Raw genomic sequence first — 22,327 nt, 5'->3', positions numbered from 1 at the left:
AATGTTGATGCTCTGTGAAGTGCTATATTTATTTATAAACTAGAAATTAGTTAAACTTTCAGGTTCTCTTATTATTTAGTTCCTTCTACTTCCTTTGCTTTTTATATCTCTTCTGATATTCCTATCCCTTGATATATTCCCACTTGTCATCTCCTACCTTTTCCCTTCACTCTGCCTCTTCTTCAAAATATTGCTCAGCTATCTCCAAACCTACTTTCTTTTCAATTTTTTCCACCTTATCTCCTAAATTCTTCAATATCCTCAACTGTTTACTCTTCCCCCCAACTCTTAAGCCTCTCAACTATTAACACTTAATTTTCTTCCATCATTTCACCTTCTGCTATCACCACTACCACCACTACCACCTCCTATTCTTCAACTCCTCTCTGTTCCCTGGAGTCTTTCTATCTCTTTGATTCATGTCTCCTGTTCCCCTAACTGTTTTTCTTTTTTTTCTTTTTTGAGGGTGAGGACAGTTTATTAGTCTCCACGGGGTTGGTGGAGGGCAACAGTAGAACCCCTCCCCACCCCAACTTTCCCCAGCACATGCCCTCCTCCCCTCACCCCAGGGACTGCGGTCTGGGTAGCATCAGGGAATGATACTGTCCCTGTTATCAGGACTCTCAGGAACCAGTACTCGATTTAGAACCTTTTATTCTCCCCCCACCTCATTACATGGAACTGTTTCCATGGCAACCAGCCACCCCAGAAATCCTTGACATCATCTCTGGACTTCACAGCTGTGCCTGGGGGGGGGGGGAATAGGCAGCTGCGCCACTCACATTGCCCCAGTATGGACACATACCCACCCCCACTCTGTACAGTTCTCTGTAACCTAAATATAAATACCCTCCCTGCAGCCCCACCCAACTGCAATAACTCTGGGGTGCCAGGGCCATTGAGCCTGGTGCTGAGTGGGGGCTCCTCAAGGTGGGCCTGCTAAAGTCACCCCTGGAGTTCATCCGCTCAACCGATTGTGGCACCGGCCAGGGCTGCCCACCCTCTGAGGACTGGATGCTGTTGGCTCAGAGTCACCCTCTCCGCCCTCACCAATTGGCTTTCACCGCATTGATGTCACTCACAAGATTCTGGGCCAAACAAATGCCAAAGATCTGGAGCATGGCGATGCCCACAAAGACCCCGGCCACCACAACCAGGTTGTCTTGCAGCCACTTTTCAAACTGGCCCACACAGCCTTTGTATAGATGAAGCTCTGTTGTTCTAGTTCCAGTTTGAGCTGGACATCATAGCTACATTGGGTATTGAGAACATCCTCCGCAGGATCCTTGACACAGCAGGAGAAGGGCACTCCACACGGCTCACGGCTGGGGTTCCAGTCAGTGCAGTTAAAATAGATGTTGAGGTTCCAGTCGCTGGGCCCTTGGGCTCCTCAGCAAGACCAATATTCCTGAACAAAGTCAATGAGGTTTTTGCAGGTCGATATCATCTAGATAGGCCTTGATGTTGTTGTTGATGAAGATATTAAGATTGTCTCTAATCCAGTCCTTGAAGACAAAGGCCAGGATTCCTGTGGCCAGCTCCAGAAAGAAGATAAGGCCAAGGAACACTGAGAACTTCTCCCCCCAGGCCCACAGGCTTATGATCAGCTGCACAGCCCTCAAAAGCCACAAAACAATGTTGAAACTGAATAGGAAGTATTTCCTGCAGCAGCTGACCTCGGACTCCTGGAAGTGCTGCTGCTTGGCCGGCATGGTGAGCGGCCGGGCTCCCGCCGCGTGCAGGGAGCTGCTTGCCCGTGGCCGGGGCCAGCGGCCCCGCAGCAGACCTGGATCAGCGCTGGCCCCGGGCCCCTAACTATTTTTCAAGATCTTCCTCTGTTGAGAGCTACTCAAATTAGTTTGGGTTAGAGGTCAGTTATGACTAAAAGACCTAAGCTTTGGTGATCCTCAAACTGAATTCTTTCCACATAACTCTGATTTGATAACACAGCTACATCATTTGTGTCCTCACATGTTGTTAGCCCTGTTCCAGAACTTCTTGAACTGAATTACATCCTTCCCAAAATAGAGTTAGATCATTGTTTTTATCCTTTATGCTAATTTTGTGGTTTTCTCTTATAAGAACTGTTTGATACTTAACAATAAATGGCTCAGCTAGTCATCCTGTTAGTACCCCCATCTGAGTGTATGTGTATTTCTTTTTCTCTCCTGAGCTGAATGGATTCCCTGGTAGACAGGGGAACTCAACATTCCTTTTTCTTACTTTTTCTCATATTTCAAACCCTCTTCATTCTTTTCCCCATCCTCTAAGATATTCAGCTCCTTGGCTTATAACTCCTTATCTACTTCCATTTGATCAGCCATCCACATCTCCTAAGCCCTTCACTGTTTCATCTCTCAGCTCCTCCTCAGTCTCATTCTTATTTCCTCGATTGCTTCTGTTTCTTTAGATGTTTTTCCCTTTTAGTTTCTCCCACATTTTCAGGTGTTGCATACTCTTCAGTTCTTACCTATTGCTATTTCTTAGCACTTCATTCTTTAGCTATTCCCATTTTTTAGTCTTTCCCCCTCTTCAGTTCTTCTTACTTCCTAAACTTTTTGTTTCTCTTTAGCTATTCCTATCTCATTCCTTCCCACCCTCTCATTCTTTTCATTCCCCATTCACTTTCTTTATGCCCCTTGCCTTTTTACATTTCGTCATTTCTTCTGATCAAATGAAATAATATTTATAAGGCACATGGATTATATTTAATAGATGCTTATTCCTCCTTTCCTATTCCATCAGTAATTTCTTCCCCCTTAGCTCCTCTCATTTCCTTAGCAGTTCCAACTTCTTTAACTTCTATTCAGTTCTTCAACTCTGATCTCTAACTCTCCTCTAGTTTCTCTCATTCTCCAGTTTCCACCTCTCAGTTATTCTATCTCCTTAGACCCTCCTAAAAATAAAAGAAAATACTATGATTTCCTTTATTTTTTAATTTTACCTCTTTTATATTTTCTTTCATTTTTACAGCTGCTATTTTCCCTTCTCACTTTCTTACCAAGTCTCAGAAACACTCATTTATGATTCTTAACCTTTTTATGGTCTCTTGAATTCTCACACGAATTATATTTAAGAACATCTCACTGCTCACCCTGTATTCTAATCTCAGAACCACCTACTCATCACTTTTTCCATCTATTCATTTCCAATAATATCACAGATCTTCATTTTATTGGGTCATTTCTTTCTAAAATACTGTGCTTTCCCTGACTTCTCAAACCATCTCTTCTTTACCTTCATTCAAACTATTAAAATCCTACTACATCTATGAAGCAAGCTTTCCTCATTCCCATATCATGCTGACCCCACTTGGATGTATTGCAATATTACTTTGCTCTTTCATAATGTTTCTGGTTTCATTCTGACCATGAAATTTTTGTGCTTATTCATGTCATTTCCTGAAAGGGGTTGGTCTATACTTCTGACTTTACAAAATGCTTATGTGAGTTAGATGTAGAATAAAATCATTTTGAAAAAAGCTTATGAGTCTTTGACAGATTTATCTTATTTACTATTTCTGGCTTGATTAGGTCATGTTTTGGAATTTCTAGTTTAATTACAATTGCTCCTAATAAAAAACCTTTGCCATTGATTATTTCATAATCCATATTTTTATACATTTGGAAAATCAGGAGCAGAGAAATTAAATGACTAGATCAAGATTTGAGTGCTTACTAGGTATGTGACTTGGACAAAATAACTTCATCTATCTGGATCTTAGGTTCCTCATCTTTCGAATGAGGGGGTTAGACTGAATGTTCTTGTGGTTCTAAATTCTCTGATTTATCTAAGGTCTCATAGTAAGTAGCATAGCCAAATCTGAACCCAGGAACTCTGATTCTATAGGTCTAGTGTTCCTTCAACTAAATTAATTCCATCATACTACATTGTCTTTAAAATTGATATCTTGACTGGTTAAAGCTATCTGCATAGTTATAGTTCACTTTTATATACAATTCTAATGCTTATAAAGTAAACATATATGAGTGTTGTTCCAACAGTCGTTTCAACATTGACTTTCATTGTCATCTTCATACATTTCCAAGGTGGGAGATAGCATTTCAGATGATTAATTACATTTTCATCTCATTTTCTTTTTCTTTTTTGATAGGGAATATTTAAGTGGAAGATGAGAATGCCATAGATAGTAGACTTGAGATTTAGGAAGCTATTTGTCAAAATGTTTCACATTGTCTATGAATGGATGTAGATATGAGGGCTAAATGATTAGTTTACTGGGAAAAGACTTGATTTGAATAACTATATCTTCAGAGTTCAGTCATTAATTGATCAGTATCTACCTGGAGGGATGTCTCTAAAAAAACTAACCCTTGGATTTATCTTTGACCACACTTAAGCCTTTTATTGGTATCCTGGATAAAGGCAAGGTAGTAAATCTAATCTTTTGACACCTGCCAAAGCTGATGTGGGGATGAATAGTTAGCATAGTAATGTCAAGATGCCCCCTTCTCTCCCACAGCCTGCAAATCTCAAAAAAGCTCAATGTCAACTGATTTAAATCTTATATTTGAGTTTTAAAAATCAACTGCCAAAATAGTTAAGTGGTGCAAGATAACTAGGTGAATAGAATACTATGTTTGGAGACAGAAAGACTCATTTTCCTAAGGTCAAATCTGTCATCAGACACTTATTACATGTGTGATTCTTAGCAATTCATTTAACCCTGTTCACTTCAGTTTCCTCATCTTTAAAGAGAGCTGGAGAAGGAAATGGCAAACCCCTCCAATATCTTTGTCAAGAAAACCCCAAATGAGGTCACAAAGCGAAGTGACAGAATAAGTTCAATATAAGACAATGGTGTGAAATGAGGAAGAGGGAGAGGAATAAGATCAACATTGTATCTAATATCTGCCAAGTACTATACTAAACACTTTTATATCTCATTTGATCCTCACAGCATTCTTTCACGTGAGCTAGCTGGTGTTATATCCCAGTTTTGGGGTATTCCCAAATATCCAAACAAGTAAACTGATGCATATAGAGATTAAGTCACTTGCCCAGGGTCACACACAAGCATCTGAGACCATATTTAAACTTAAGTCTTCCTGGCTCTGGACCCAGAACTCTGAAGCTATTTGTCTTAGCTGCCATCACAGCTGCATGGCAGTCAGAAGAATCATCAGGATTTTATCTATTGATAATATGCAAAATGTTGAAAGAGAGTTGAAAGTCCTTCATTAGATCATATATGGAATACTCTTTCTGATTTCCAGTACCATGTTTTAAGAAGAGCAATAGCAAGTTAGAATGGGCTTAGAACCTGGAGGATGACTAGCATGTTTAAAGGGACCCAGAAACTGATGATATAAGGAATTTGGAATGTTGATGGAGAAGAGAAGACTTTGTTGGTGTAGACATGGTCAAATATTTGAAATGCTATCATAAAGTAGGGGGATTAGATATTCTGTTTTTCTATCACCTTCAGAATATAAAATTAATAGCAATCATCAGAAGTTGTGGAAAGAAAAATTCTGGCTTGGTGTTAAAAAAATCACAACTCTGCCATTAAGGTGTTCAAAAATGGAATGGGCTATGTTTGGAAGAATCAAAAATAGTATTGAAATCAACAGGATAGATAGAAACTTATGCTTATAAATATTTTTGAAATACTGAGAATCTCCCATTTGAATGGAAAAGACAAGTCATGTCTAATTGATAGAAAAAGTGGGAGAGTGAAAAAGGACAGTGATAGACAAAGAGGGACACATATAGAGATAGGGAGATAGGGACAGGGACAAAGCCTGATAGAGATGGAAAGAGAGCTCCAGAAAGGGTGCAGGGGGAGGAGAGAGAGAGAGAGAGAGAGAGAGAGAGAGAGAGAGAGAGAGAGAGATAAAGTCGGAGACAGAGAATGAGAAAGTAATGGAAATTTAGATTAAAAAAACTTCAGATTTTGAAAGGAACTTAATCATATATATTCTAGAATATATGGGAATGCCTTGTACCAAGAAGTATCCTCCTGACTTTTCATGAATATTTCCATTCACAAGAAGGTCATTGCCTCACAAAGCAGCCCATTTTACTAAAAGCTGTTTTTTTTGGAAGTTCTCGAGTCTAGTATCAAATTCTGCCTCTTAGAAATTTCTACCCATTGGTTCTAATATCTTTAGAGAACAAACAGAATAAGATTAATACCTTTATCCTGTAATAGCCCTTCAAACATTTTGACAAGATTTTCATGTCTTTCAAAGTTCTGTTTTTCTAAAGTAAGCATCCCTTAGATCCCTCACCCAATCCTCTCTCAGTTGTCCTCTTCTAGATGTTCCTCAGCTTGGCAAAGACTTTCCTAAAAATAAATAGAACACTTTAGATCCGATCTGATGAAGGCTGAGGAGCACAGAACTCTGATCCTCCTCACTCTTAATTCTAGACTCCTTTTAAGCATAGTGGAGATGAAGTCATGTGGTTGGCACATAACCCACATCTGCTTTATGTTTTTCCCAGTCATTCTAATATCAAAGTGTTTGATCAATGAGGTAGACTCTGTCCTCTATGAGAGAGAGAGAGAGGTTAATGAAGCCTAAGAAGTAGACTGCCCTCTCTACCTGGAATGTATCTCCCTCTCAGATTTCTCAATACCCCCTGGAGACTTAGCTTCAGTCTGTACTTAATGGCTAACCACTTACCAACTGGAAAAACCTATAAGGATTAAATAATTCCACTTATACTACATTGACTTTTGACCAGCAACCTGTTACCACATGCTACCTTCTAATATGCCAAATTCTGTGGTTGCCCTTTATTTGAGTTTTGTTGCTTCTTTTGCATTGATTATGCCAATATTCTGTGGAGGATCTCCATAAGTAGTTGCTTCATTAAATTCTCTTTACTGACTTTGTACTGGAACAACACATTCTGTGCACACTGTTATAGTCTTCAAGAACTTGTGTTTAATGTTCAGTGTCAACTGATAATAAAAGACATTTTAGCACCTGAGGGCTTCTATAAATAACATGAAAAGGGAGTCTGGAAGCTGAGGAAGAAGGGAAAAATCCACAGAGGAATAAAACATTCTGGAGAGAAAACATGGCCTTTTCCCTGCTATTGACCAAGACTTTTTTGGGCCTCTTCCTCATGGCATCATCTGGTTTCTCAGGTGAGCAATACTTTCAGTCACAGGTGGAGAACCTCTAATTTGCTAGAAACTGTAGAAAGAAAACAGTTCTTTCTAGTTGTTACCTTGACTCGTTCCTGTCAATATTGGGATCCCTAAGCACAGATTAGGAAAAAAAATTGTTTCCATGCTGGTTATAATGTGTATTTCTTGATCAACTTTGATACTGATGGCATGTGATGCTATGAACTGGGAAACATAGTTTAAATAAATCATTGTCCCTGCTCTTGTGAAATTCACTTTTTTATTGGAGATTTAGATAACCATACAGAATGATACATTTTAATTGCATTTTTTTGTCTAGTAGATTGATTTCATTGATTTTCTGTATGTAAAAATCCTTTCTAGTTATACACAAATGCAACTCATTTCTGTCCTTTAGTCTTAAATGTCTGAGCCACTGACAAGGATTAAGTGATTTGCTTCTGGGCAGAGAATTAGGCTGCTTCAGAGATAAGTTTATAACAGAGGCCCCTTATATTCCAGGGCAGTCTAAGACCCTGGGGAGTACTGTGATTAAACATAGTCCTTGTCCCCCAAGAAGCTTGTTTTCTAATAGGATAGGGGACCTGAACATTGATGTCATCCTAGCAAAAAAAAATCAGCTTATGATTTCTTGGGCTTTAAATGAGTCTTTTTTAGTATTATTTTTCAATTACATGTAAAGATATTTTTCAGCATTCATTTTTGCTAATATTTTTGAGTTCCATATTTTTCTCCCTCCCTCCTTTGCCAGACAAGTAATCTGATAAAGGTTACACACATACAGTCATGTTAAACATATTCCCTTATTAGTCATATTATGAAGACGAATAAGAGCAAAGGGAGACAAAACTATGAGGTAGAAAAAAGAAAAACAAAAAAATTAGTATGCTTTGGTCTACAGTCAGACCCCACCAGTTCTTTGTTTGGATGTGGATGGCATCTTCTATCATAATTCTTTTGGATTTGCCTTGGATTGTTGTATTATTGAGGAGAACTAAGTCTGTCCTAGTTGATCATCATGCATTGTTGCTATTAACATGTACAATGTTCTCCTGATTCTATAATTGAACCTATCTAATAAATATGAGGCCATTTTGTGACTATCCAGACCTTAATGGTTAGAAATACTTTATGAATTTCTGGTAGTGCCTGCATAATGAAAAGGTATTGTTTTATTCAACAGAAACTTGACAGCATCCTATCAAAGATTAAATTCTTTAATGTACTCTTCTGTCCTTTTGTAGGAGCTGTTTACCATTTTTCCCTAACTACACCACAGGTAAAGGTAAGAAATGTATAGATTGGGTGTTAGGTCTAATTTCCAGTTGGGATCATATGATCTCTAGCTGAAAAGGAGTTTAGGGCTCACATTACAGATGAGGGTTCTGAGGATTCCATACCCCAAGTGACTTATTTATGGTGATATCAAATGATAACACTAGAATGCAAACCTAGGTTTTTTCTGACATCAGTTCCAATGTTCTTTCTATGAAAGCGCACTGCTTCAGTGTCAGTTTAGTGGAAAATAAAGCTGAAGGGAGAAGCCAGTACTTCTTTGAACTTCACTTGTGTGCATATAGTCTACTTTGTATTATAATTATTGGGGTAGGTGTCTCAACTCTCTCATCAAATTGTGAGCCACATGAGGGCAGTGATCTTGGGAAAATTCCATCTATCTAGACCTTGGTTTATACATTTGTAAAAAAGAGGAAATTGGACTGTATGATCTCTAAGAGCCCCTTCAGCTATTAATCTTTTATTATACTTCTAAGATCTCTTACAGCTCCAATATTTTATATGTTCTGAGATTCTTTTCCAGATCAAATAGGTTTATGATTCTACAACTATGATTATTTATGTGTGTTATCTCCTTGATTGGGCTCAGCACATAGCAAGCAGGCTCTTAGAGAATTGTGAGAATTGTGTGAACCAAACTTCATCATGTAAAACCAGTACAACTCTTAATGAATTATTGAATGAATGAGGTAATCCATGACTGAACAGTAGCTAGGTAGCTTTTATTTCACTTGTTAAAATTCATAATTTTTTGTTAAAGGGTAAATTAGAGCTCTAGACAATTCACTATGAGTTTTTTATCTGTATGTATTCCATAACATATGTAGGGGAATCAGGTGGCAGATTGGATGAATATTAGTTGTAAATAAGTTTTTAATAATGTCTAATTATTCTATTATATATTATCAAAGGAATGGTTAATGAGGGAAACAGTGATCACTTCAAGTTGACATGGATGAATTGAAAACAAGTTAAATAACAATAACTTCATTCCTTTTTCAACAAGATCCCTGGTACTGAATTGCAGACAAATGTCATAAGCATAATATACCTGGGTTCCCAAAATCCTTATGGGCAAAACTAGAGTGTGTAGTTTACAACTATTTAAGATGAATTTAGAAAGGGTAGAATCACTGAACTCAAAGGGTAGTGATTGATAGACCAATATTCATCTTTAGAGAAGTCTCATATATATATATATGATATAAATGATATGATATACATATATATGATATATGATAGCTAATATACTAGATGAACACTATGGTAATATGGAAAGAGTTTTACATTTTGACTCAGATGATTGGGTTTAGGTTTGAGTCCTCACTTTGACATTTAATAACTGTGAACTTGTAAACCTGGACCTCTTAAGCATCACCTTCCTTATCTATAAATTGGGGCTAATATTAACTACATTATCAGTCTCACAGGAGTGTTCCCCATAAAATGTTTTGTAAGTCTCAAAGTTCTATAAAAAGTAAATCATTATGAGTGTTCATCAGGAGTCAACATACTATATTTCATCAGCTAAATATGGCTGACACTTGTTTTTATATAGCCCAGTACTAAAGCTATATAAAAAAGAATCAAGTGGTCAGATTTAGTATTTCAGTCATAATTTGCTGACCTCTATTACTGATAGATCATAATGTTGATGATATTGATCCCTAAAGAACTCAACAAAGCAGAATAATGAGCTGAAATCAATTAAATACAGATACATGTAAAGTTTCTCAATTTGAGTAAAATGAACCAATTTTGCAAGTACTGGCTATTAAAAATGTGGTTTGGCATCAGTTTGTGTTCAAGATATTTGACTGTTTTAGTGAATCAAAAGTTTAAGATGATCCATTGATAGAATTAGTGTCACTAAAGTAACATGCATAGTCCCAAAAACCATTGTGATCCTTGGTTGCACAAGAAAGTAAGATTGCTAATTATCATGCTATACACTACTCTTGTCAGACCATATCTGGAATATTATATCTAGATATGGGCTCTACAATTTTGAAAGGACATTGATATGTAAAATGTTTTTGCAATATGAAGAACAGGATTCTAAAGGAAACTAGAAAACTATGACGTTGATTGATTGATGAAAAGGTTTGATTTTAGGAAGGTGGTGGTGAAGATTAAGTTTCAGTATTTTAAGGAATATCATATAAAAAGGACATTAGGCAAAAGGATCAGTGTTCTTCAATTTGAAGTTTGATTTTCATTGATCAGGTTTGTTGAAGAGGGATTTCTTACTGAGATAAGAATTGGATTAGACACCTTCTGCACTTTCTTTCTGCTTTGAGATTTTATTATGATTACTTTCATTTTATGAGACCTCATAAGGTTACACTAAAATCAGTGGTTTGAATTTATAGGGAGAAAAAATTGACTTGCTAAAGAAAAAAGTAACTTCCTAAAAACAACCTTTTGCAGAGTGGGATAAGCTTTTTTTTTGAGAAGTTGGCGTTTCCCATTAATTTTGATAACTAATGGAAAGATGGTTGAATGATAGTTTGGTATAAATTATATTGTGAAAACCTTGTTTATGTATGAGTTAGATTACATATCCTGTGAGGTTCCTGCTACCTTTCTGAGTCAATTATTCAATATAGGTTTAGTATCAGAAGGATGGCAAACTAGTATGTTCACTAGAATGCATTTATGATTATGCAAACATTGCTTAAGGACAGGGTGGAGGATCATGGTTTTAAAAACCCAGGTCTGTATTCTAGTCAGAACCCTAAGCCCAGACAACCTCAGCCTCTCTTTGCCTACAGGTGGCACTGAAACCCAGGACAATAATCATCATTAATACTGTTCTGGCAAACCTGATTCCATATAGGACTTGCTATCTGATTTAAATTCTTATTTTAAAATTATTTTTCAGATTGACTGTGTTTGGCTGCTTAAAGCACTTAAGCAAGGAGTTGAGAGAATCAAGAATTATTGCCTTTATACAATTAGCCCAGTTTGTACAAATAACAAGCAAACTTATAACAACATATGTGATTTCTGCATGGAAGTGGGGTAAGGAAAGAATTCAATTTCTTTTTTTTCTTAACCCTTTGATATGAATTAAAGGTTATTTGTGTCTTGTTAAGACACAGAAATTGATTTTTAATATAAATATTGTATTTGTTTTTGCAACTAAATACAGTGGTAGTTTCTTTTTTTTTTTGCAAGGTTTTGCTTTTTACAATTTTTCTCCCTCCCTCTCTTCCCTCCTACCTTCCCCTGACAGAAAGCAATCTGATAAAGGCTCTACATCTGTAACCTTACTAAGTATAGATCGATATTGAATATGTTGTGAAAGAAGAATCAGATACAAAAGGAAGAAAGAAAACATTAGAGAAAACAAAATGCCATAATACAAAAGACAACTTTTAAAATTGAAGATAATAAGCTTTGGTCTTCATTTAAACTCCACAGATCATTCTCTGGATAGGGATGGTGTTTTCCATCACAAGTACCTTAAAATTGTCTTTGATTATTTTGCTGCTGAAATGAACAAGTCCATCATAATTGATCAGCTCCCCATGTTGTTGTGCTTATAATGTTCTTCTGGTTCTGCTCAACAGAAATGAATTTTTATTGATTTGTTAAATTGCAAAGAAAGGTCAAAGAGTCAGACTCTGGTTATTCTCTGAAAAAATGAAAACTCAACAGCAACAGATTTGTATTTGGGACATTTAATTTCAACGTTCATACAAAGTGCATTAAGTGCCTACTATGTGCAGTGGGTGGAATACTTGCTGTGTGGGGAGGCAGTTTGATATAGTAGAAAGAGTCCAAGATTTGGAGTTGGGGAGACAGTAAGATATTGAGCAAATCTGTTCTCCATGGGGATTAATTTTCTAATCTGTAAAATGGGGTTTTCAAAACATCCCTGAAGTTCCTTCTAGCTCTAAATCTCATGATCTTATGGGAGACAGTGTTGTATAATGATTAGAGATCTGGTCTATGATCCAGGAAGATCTGGATCAAGTCTTATTCCTGAGGATTACTAGGGTTCTAGATAACTTTCTAAGACTACAAATTGTGGACAAGATGATAACCTGCATTGATAGAGGGAGTTTTTTCTTCTAAGAGTTCCTTCTAGTCTTGGGTTCAGCTAGGTGGCGTAGTGGATAAAGCACCAGCCCTGGAGTCAGGAGTACCTGGGTTCAAATTTGGTCTCAGACACTTAATAATTACCTAGCTGTGTGGCCTTAGGCAAGCCACTTAACCCCATTGCCTTGCAAAAACTTAATAAAATAAAATAAAATTAAATAAAATCTCAGTCTCTATTGAAATCTCTTGCCTTCAACGAGAGACCTAGTCTAGATAAACATTAAAGTAAATGCTCTTTAATACTTTGCTCTAAATGCCTTGTAGTTAGTTTTATGACTGTAGAGACATAATCTGCTCCAAGACACTTACTTTTCTATGTGTCTCTCTAATTTTTTTCAGCAAGGACTCCTGTCACCTATATACAAATATAGACAGATAAAGATATATAGACATTTGTATATATTTATAATTTTTAGATAGATTCATCTTCATAAAGATTTTGAATCTTTATACTGAATCTTAATCAAGATGATGAAGTTTGCATAAGGGTCTCATCCTTTATTTAGCTAATTTTCCTTTAAATGTCTAACATTAGCTATTTAAAGCAATGATTGAAATTAATACCAAATTAAAACTAAATATTGAGCTGAAAAGGTAGAGCAGTTAAAAGTGTAACAATCTGTTTTATTAAGCCACTTATTGATGGTAAAAAAATGAAAAATAGATCAACTATACAAAAACAATTTTGAAGTGCTTATGATGAAAAACTGCTATCTACCTCCAGAAAAAGAACTGGTTATGCCTGAATGCAGATAGAGAATACTTTTTCTTTATTCTGGGTGGATTTTTTTGTCTAAGTTTTCTTTCAGAGCATGACTTATGTGGATATGTGTTTTGGCATTACTGCACATGTATAACCTTTGTCAAATTGCTTACCTTCTCATAGCAGGGAGGGAAGAAGTGAGAAAGAGAATAATGAATTCAAAATTTGAAAAAAAAGATTGTTAAAATTGCTTTTCACCTATAATATTTTTGTCTGAATATAGAGGGGACTGACCATACTTAACATCTTTTTGCAAGTAATTAGAACACAGAGTTTAGCATTCTGGCTTCTCTCTCTACTCTCCCCTTAAAGTCTCTCCATCCAAAGCTCTCTGTGTCCCATATGGCAATATACTGACATTTATTCAACCAAGAAGGATTTCCTCCTATTCCTTCTTGGACCTAAGCTGGCATATGGTCAAGACAAATATTTATTAAGCATGCCTATATTCCAGGTACTGCTAAGGAATACAAAGGAGAACCTTATGTCTAAACATGGGGAGCCAACTTGATTTATAGAAGATAAATTGGGGGCAGTCTCAGAAGGAAGGCACTGAAATTAAGGATGATTAGAAAAGATTTCTTGCAGAAGATAGGGGAAAAGGGGGGTCAACTAGGTGGTGCAGTGGATAGAGCACTAGCCCTGGAGTCAGGAGGACTTGAGTTCAGATTCAACCTCAGACTCTCAATAAATTACCTAGCTGTGTGGCCTTGGGCAAGTCACTTAACCCTTTTGCCTTGCAAAAACCAAAACAAACAGAACATAGGGAAGAAGAGATTAAGTTTTACATAACACCTACTATGCACCAAACTTTGTGCTAAATGCTTTATAAATACAAACATTTAAAAAAATTGATACTCAAAGTCTGTCAAATATGTACTATCTATCCTCATTTTACAATTGAAAAATTGGACTTGAATTTCAGGAGAACACTTTCTTACCACAAGACTCTTTCACTGAGACTTAAAGGAAGTCAGGGAAGCAAGGAAATAGAAATAAAGGTGGGAATGCCAGATGACAGAGTCAATAAAGTATTTTGTGCCAGGAACAGCAAAAGGGGACATTTTCACTAGATTACAGAATGCATGGAGGGGAACAATATGTAAGATTGGAAAAATAGAGATGGGCCAGGCTATTAAGAGCTTTTAAATCAAAATAGAGGATTTTATATATAACCCTGGAGGTAAAATCCCAGACATACATATCTATCTATCTATCTATCTATCTATCTATCTATCTATCTATCTAACTATCTATCTATCTATTTTATATAATCCTAGAATTAGAGGATTAGAGGAGAGTGTCACATAGTCAGACATATGCTTTAAATAGTTCAATTAGTGGTCAATTAATCTCAATAAATGTACTATAGGTCTAGTCAATTCAACTAAACATTAAGGTCTATTTTTTATATTTTCAATTATCTATCAATGTGCAATTATAATGTCCTACTTCTAAAATAGATCAGTATATGAAGAGCAGCAGTTCCAGGTGATTTTTAGAACTTCCAAAGTCCTTGGTACAATTCCTTTATCTTGCCCAAGAACAGAAAGGCTGAAGCCTTGGGTGACATAAGAAAGTTATAGTCATAGAAGTGCCATGGTGACCTTGGAAGTTTTCCATGGAGTCTTGGGTGAATTTTCTCTGGAACAGCCCCTATAAGTAGATTCAATTCTGTTACATTTTCAATACCTTCATCATATCCTGGTATCCTTGAAACTTTATTATTGAATTTCATGCCCTTATTTTTCAGAATCTCTTTGTCTTCTCTTTACTTTCTGTTAAGAAACCTGCCCTCTATATATGTCACTACAATGCAGAATTTGTAGTCTGAAGTGATTAGAAATATCTTGGAAGGTTAACAGTGAGACATCTTCTATAAACTAGACAGCTGTCTTAGGAGTTGCTCTATGTAACTCTATGTAACTAATTAATGTTTTTAATCTATCTTATTCCTAAACACAATAATGGATGATTCAATTTATTTATTTTGACACCTTCATGTTACATGCAATAAGGAAGCTACTTATGTCATACATTGTTATACTTTAGTCAGTGGGCTCTGAAAAAAGGAGGGATTTATGTATCATTGTCCGTTTCCTTGGATTGTTATACATTTTTCCATTACTCAGAGTTTGACTTCTGTTTAGTGACTTTTAGTGACTATAACACTGTGGTTTTACTTCTTTTACTCTGTGTCAATTTATATAAATATTTTCATGTTTATCTGAATTCTTCATGTTAATCCTTTTTTGCTGTATCATGATATTAACTTGCAGTCACTTGCCATAATTTGTTTACCCACTCTCCAACTGATAGGCACTCATTTTGTTTCTTGTTCTTTGCTACCATAAAACATGTTGCCAAGATTATTTTGGCATATATTAATTTTTTGCTTCTGTATGACTTTCTGGGATATAACCTTAATAATAGGATTAGTAGGTCAAAGGGTTTAAAGCATTTAAACATTTTTCTTGCATAATTCCAAACAAATATAAAGAAAAGTTGATCTAGATCTGCCAATAATGTATTAGTGTGCTTGTTTTCAAACGATTTCAATTTGCCAGGCATGAGAGATGAAATCTCACCTTTTTATTGGTCTTTCTCTCATTTCCTTTTTTTTAAAAAGAAAGAATAGAAAATGAGGAAATTCCATAGATGTAGTTAAGTTAGGATTTATCAAAATTGATTATCAAAACATTTCATGTTATCCATATGAATGGGAGATAGACATGAAGATTAAATAATTATAGAAAAAGACTGGTTGAATGAATAGACTAGAAGTTTTTCAGTCATTAATAGATCAATGTCAACTCAGAGGCAGGTAGCTAAAAGGGGACTTTGTGAAGGTATCTTTCCTCATGTTTTATCCTTTTATCCTTTACATTCTTTATTCTATTTTTTCTTTTGTTTTATTGCTATTGCTAAGATTTCAAGAATGATATCAAATATAGTGAGAACAATGGGCATCTTTACTTCACTTTTCTATTTATTGGAAAATGTTCTAGTCTATCCTAATTATATGTCATGCATTCTTTTGGTTTTAAATAGATTTTTTAATGACATTACAAAAGGTTCTTCTATGCCAATGATTTGTGATTTCTTTGATTTTAGTATAAAAGTATTGTAATTTTTCAAAGGTTTTTTCCAACATCTTTTGAGATGATTACATAGTTTTGTTTTTTAATGCAATTAATTATATTGATTGTTTTCTTAATGTTGAACCACCCTTTCATCTATGTCACAAATCCCACTTGATCGTAATGAATGGTTGCATGTATAAATAATTTTGTTTAAATTTTTTAGATAATGTTCATTAATTACTGGCTTATAATTTTCACCCTGCATTTTATCTTTCCTTTGTTTAGGTATTAGTATTATAGTTGTCTCATAAAACAATTCAGGTAAGGTTTTTTTTTAATCTTTGAGAGTAATTTATTAAGGAGGGATTTAACTGTTCTTTGAATAGTCTGATAGAATTTTCCTGTGAATTCATCTGGTCCAGGAGTTCCCCCCACCCCTTGGTAGTTTCTCTATAGTTAAATTTACTTTCTTTTATGAGATTTTTTTTTTTTAGGTTTTTGCAAGGCAAATGGGGTTAAGTGGCTTGCCCAAGGTCACACAGCTATGTAATCAATTAAGTGTCTGAGGTCGGATTTGAACGCAAGTACTCCTGACTCCAGGGTCAGTGCTGACTCCAGGGTCAGTGCTCTATCCACTGTGCCACCTAGCCACCCCTCTTTTATGAGATTTGATATCTCCTCTTGGTCTTCTGATATCTTGTAGTATTTTGTATTTTAAAGATATTTATATATTAATTTTGTGTTCTCAGTTTTGTAAGCATATAGCTACATAATATATTCTATTCTTTTTATTTCTTCAGGTTTTTCTTTGATTTCATCTTGCTTAATTACTATCTCACTGTTTTGATTTTCTGCTTTCTTCTTTTTAATCAGAATAGCTGAGTCTTTATGAACTACATTAGTCTTTTCAAAGAATCAGTTTTAAGTTTATTTTTCATTTCGGTTGTTTTGTCTTCAGTTTATTTCCCCTCTAATTTTTAATATTCCCTTTTATGTGTTTATTTTTAGGTTGTTTTTCATTGATTTTTTTAGTTCAAAAAAGTGCATATTTAATTCATCAATATTCATTTTTTCTACTTACATTTGTTTATAACATTTCTGTCTATTGTTTCACTCCTCTAAAATTTATAAAATTCTTGCTTTTTTATATGTTTGAAAGAGAAACAAATGTCTATGTGACCCTAGGCTGGGCATTCTTTCAATTTTGAAATATCAAGGACTTCCCATTTGAATGGGAAAGAAAAGTCATATCCCACTAATTGATTGACTGTGTGTGTGTGAGACAGATAGACAGACAAACAGACAGATCCACACACAGAGAGATAGAGCTAGAAAGACAGATAGAAAGAGAAAGAATAAAGTACTTAAAGTTGGAAGGTCCTCAAAGTTGGAAGAGACCTTAAAAACTATTTTTCTCCTAACTTGTCTATGGAATTTCCTCATTTTCTATTCTTCCTTTCAAAATGACAGGAGTCCTTTATATTACAATACCAAGAAGTAATCCTCCTGACTTTTCATGAATACCTTCATTCATAAGGAATTTTTGCCTCACATGGCAAGAATTTTACTGTAAACCATTTTGCTGTAAACTAGCTGTATTTTTTTTTGGAAATTCTTGAGTCTATTTGTTCTATCTTGTAGGTATAAGCAGAATAAATTTAATTCCTTTATCCTAAAATAACCCTTCAAACACTTTGATAAACATATGATGTCCATAAAATTCTGTTTTCAAAGGCAAATATCTCTTAAGATCCTTCAACTTACCCTCATATTGATTTTCAGGCCCTTCACTTAACTAGTTGTTCCCCTCTAGGTATTGCTCAGCTTATCAAAGGCTTTTCTAAAACTAAATTTAATACTTCAGTTGTGGTTGACTTATTGATTTATGATATTATTCCTAGTCACCCTAAGACTAAATTTGATTAGTCAGGTAGAACTCTGTCCTTTACTGGGGTCAGGGGTGGGGGGGAGGAGAGAGCAGTGATAAGAAGAGGACTGCTTCTTGGGATTGCCTTTTAATAACAGGTATTTCTCAGTACCCCTTGGAAATTTATCTTCAGTTTGTATCTAGAAAGTGGCCATATCCAAATGAAAAAGATGGGAATTAAATAATTCCCCTCAGGCCATATTGATAATTGTTTAGTAAGTTGTCAACATATAATACCCTCTGTCAGTCTCCATTTCTGCCGATTTCCTCTGTTTGGACCCCATTTGTAACTTCTTTTGTACTGACTATGCCATTGTATAGAATTAGGAGTATAGAAGGAGTATAGAATTAGGTTCACTCTTCATTATTAATTGCCCCACTGATTCTTTTATACTTGGCATTACACAAGGACTAAATATCCTGTGTTATAAACTTTGTATCTTGCATCAAATGCATTAAATGATAATAGCCTGGGAGGTGAGGAAGAAAGGATATTTGCATAGGAACAGACTTTTCTGGAGAGAAAATATGACTTCTGTACTTTGGAAGGCTTTCTTGAACTTCTTAATCTTGGCATTATCTGATTTCTCAGATGAGCAGTGTTCTTAGTCATAGGTGGGAAACCTCTGGTTTGCCAGAACCTGTAGGAAGAAAACAGGGATCTCCATTTCCTAGGTTGTTTCTGTCAGTTTCTGGACCCTCAAGTATGCATTAGGAAATTATTTGCTGATATTCTTATTGTAATGTGTATTTCCTGATCAAAAATTATTAAAAAAATTCCTTCAAACTTTATTAAGCATTTGTTTATGTAAGACCCAGTGCTTTGAGATGGAAGAGATATAATGTGATTCTGGGGTTAAAATTGGTATATGATTTATCCATGAAGACATAAGCAAAATAGAGACCAAGGAATAATTTACCTGTCAGATATATGGAGAAGGGAAGAATTTATGAACATTATGAAATACATAATAGATAATTTTGATTATATTAAATTAAAAGGCTTTTGCACAGTGGAACCAAATTCAACTTAGATTAAAAGGGAAACAAAATTGGGAAGCAATTTTTACAGTCAGTGCTTTTGATAAAGATCTTCTGATAAAGATCTAACATATATAGAGAACTGAGTCAAATTTCTGGGAATACAAGTCATTCCTAAATTGATAAATGGTCAAAGGATATGGACAGGCAGTTTTCAGAGGAAGAAATTAAACCTTTCTATAGTCTTATGAAAAAATACTCTAAATCATAATTGATTAGAGAAATGCAAATTGAAACAACTCCAAGGTACCACATGCCCATTAGATTGGCTATATGATATAAAAGGGAAATGATAAATATTGAAAGCTATGTGGGAAAATTAGAACACTAATGCACTCCTGGTGGAGTTTCAAATTGATTGAAGCATTCTGAAGAACAATATCTGTAAAGGTCAATCAAACTGTGCATTTCTATCCTTTGATCCAGCAATATCACTACTAGGTCTATATCCCAAAAAGAAAATTTAAATAAGGACCCACATATACAAAAATATTTATAGTAGCTCTTTTTGTGATGGCAAAGAATTGAAAATTGAAGGAATGACATTCAAATGGGGAATGACTAAGTTGTGGAATATGAAATGGAATGTAATGGAATACTATTGTTCCATGAGAAATGATGAGCAGATGGATTTCAGAAAAACTGTGAAGACTTACATGAAGTGATGCTGAGTGAAGTGAGCAGAACCAGAACATTGTTCACAGTAACAGCAACATTGTATGATGATCAACTATGATAGACTTAGCTCTTCCTAGCAACATAAGGATTCAAGACAAGTCCAAAAGATTTGAGATGGAAAATGCTAACTTCATCCAGAAAAAGAACTATACAGCCTCAATGTAAAGTAAAGCATACTATTTTCATTTAAAAAATGTTTTTCCTCATGGTTTTCTCCTTTTGCTCTGATTCTTCTTTCATATAGGTAATGTAGAAATATGCTAATGTATTTGTACCTGTATAACTATATCAAATTACATGCTGGGGAAGGAGAAGGAATGGTGAAAGGGAAAAAAATCTTATAAAAATTAAAGTTAAAATTTATCTTTATCTGTATGGCAAAAAATAAAATACTTTTAATTTAAAACGTTAGAGAGAAAATAGAATAATTAAAAATTATACTTGGAAAAAAGTATATCTGAACCATGACCCTTGCTCTCTTGGAACTTAAGTTTCAATGAAGTGCTAGAGCACCATTAATACAGAATAATACATTATAGAAATATTTCATTTTATTCTAGTAGACTGGTTTCATTTACTTTTAATATATAAACTCCCTCAATATCCAATTGTAGTTTATTTCTATCCCATAGTCTTAGATGACTAAGACATAGAGAAGGATTAAACACTTGCCTCTGGGCACACAACTAGGTGTGCTTTAGAGACAGGCATAAATCAAATGTTCCAGGACAACATCCTGAGTATACAAAAATAAATATTAAACAGTCTTTGATGGCAAGGAACCCTTGCATTCTACTATGCCAAGGGGACTGAGTATGATTGTTCACCCTGGAAAAATCAACTGATAATTTCTCTGGCTTCAGTGGATTATCTAATAAAATATGAAATCATTTTGTGAGGAAAGTCCTAGCATTTGGGAGTATCAGGAAAGTGTAGAAGGCAATATCTGAACTGAGCTTTGAAGGAAAAGGGTATTCTAAGAGGTGGAGGATGCTAGGTGGTCTTGTCTTCATGGCAGATCTCAAATCCTCTAAATATATTAATCTATATCTATATATCGATATATGGATATAGATCAATATATATATATATATATATATATATAAAAAATTAAAAGGATGCAATGGCATGAGAAAAAGCACAGAACTGTGTGAGTGAAGGCTATCTTAGAGACAGTGAAAAGAACAGTTTGATTACACTGTAAAGGGCATCAAAGAAAGTAATGTGAGACAAAGACTGAAACTGTAGAACAATTCTATATTTGACGGTCCTTGACTTGCAGCCAACAGTTTATTTTATTTAGTAGGAAAGAGGTCACTCTTACATATTTTGAGCAGAGGAGTGATTTGACTAGTTCCACATGGGCATGATAGTCTTGTCCAAGGCACAAAAACCTGTTGGTTAGCCAGTGAAGTGATTCTGATGAGTAACTGCAATAGGATGAGGCAGTAGGGTTAGAAAAGAGGGTATAATTGAGAAAGACATTACAGGATTGGAAACAACAGTAAATATAAAGAGAGATAAGACAGAAGGAAGAATTAGAGAGAGTGTCAAGATTATAAACCAGAGATTGAATGAAAGAGAAGGATGCAGTTAGAAGGATAATCATAAATTAGGGGTGAGGAGGGGAAACATAATAACTTTGGTTTTGATTCATGAACTTTCTAGAATAAAACACCTCTGTAGTCAACTAAATATAAAGTGTCCAAAAAAAATCTTAATGTAGCCTTAAGAATAATATTGAAAACTATTAAACTGCCCTAAGATTTTGAAGATTTTTGGTGAAATAATAAACCAAGAAATCTCCTGATGATTAGAACTATTCAACAATGGAAACTTTCTGCCTTATAAGATAGTGAATTCTCCCCCAATGGAAGGGATAAGGCAGAGGATGAAGGATCACCTATTAGAATTTAAAAGTAAGGTTTTCTGCTGAAATAAGTTGACTCTATGGGGTCCCTTCCAGTTCTAAGACTCTGTAGACACACTGTATCTTGACTCCAATATAGTGATATCATTTTGATTCTCTTTGAGCATGAATGATAACATCCATATATATTATTCTGTCTTTGAATCAATATTTTTGTTTTTTGTTTTTGCAAGGCAATGGGGTTAAGTGACTTGCCTAAGGTCACACAGCTAGGTAATAAGTTTCTGAGGTTGGATTTGAACTTAGGTCTTCTTGACTCCAGGACCAGTGCTCTATCCACTGCACCACTTAGCTACTCCTCTTTGAATCAGTTTTGATGAGAATATAAATATAAATAGTTTAACCTTATTGAGTCTCTTTTGATTTCTCTTTCATGTTT

General features: G+C 35.1%; 1 pseudogene; it reads right to left on the bottom strand.

The window, feature by feature from the left end:
- Window positions 1–792: 792 nt before the first annotated feature.
- On the bottom strand, window positions 793–1,712 carry LOC141517942 (tetraspanin-17 pseudogene; annotated as a pseudogene).
- Window positions 1,713–22,327: the final 20,615 nt, after the last annotated feature.

The sequence above is a fragment of the Macrotis lagotis genome, chromosome 1, assembly GCF_037893015.1.
Source record: "Macrotis lagotis isolate mMagLag1 chromosome 1, bilby.v1.9.chrom.fasta, whole genome shotgun sequence".
Taxonomy (NCBI): Eukaryota; Metazoa; Chordata; class Mammalia; order Peramelemorphia; family Peramelidae; genus Macrotis; species Macrotis lagotis.
Note: the sequence above shows the minus strand (reverse complement) of the source record. Positions and strands in the feature narration are given on the sequence as shown.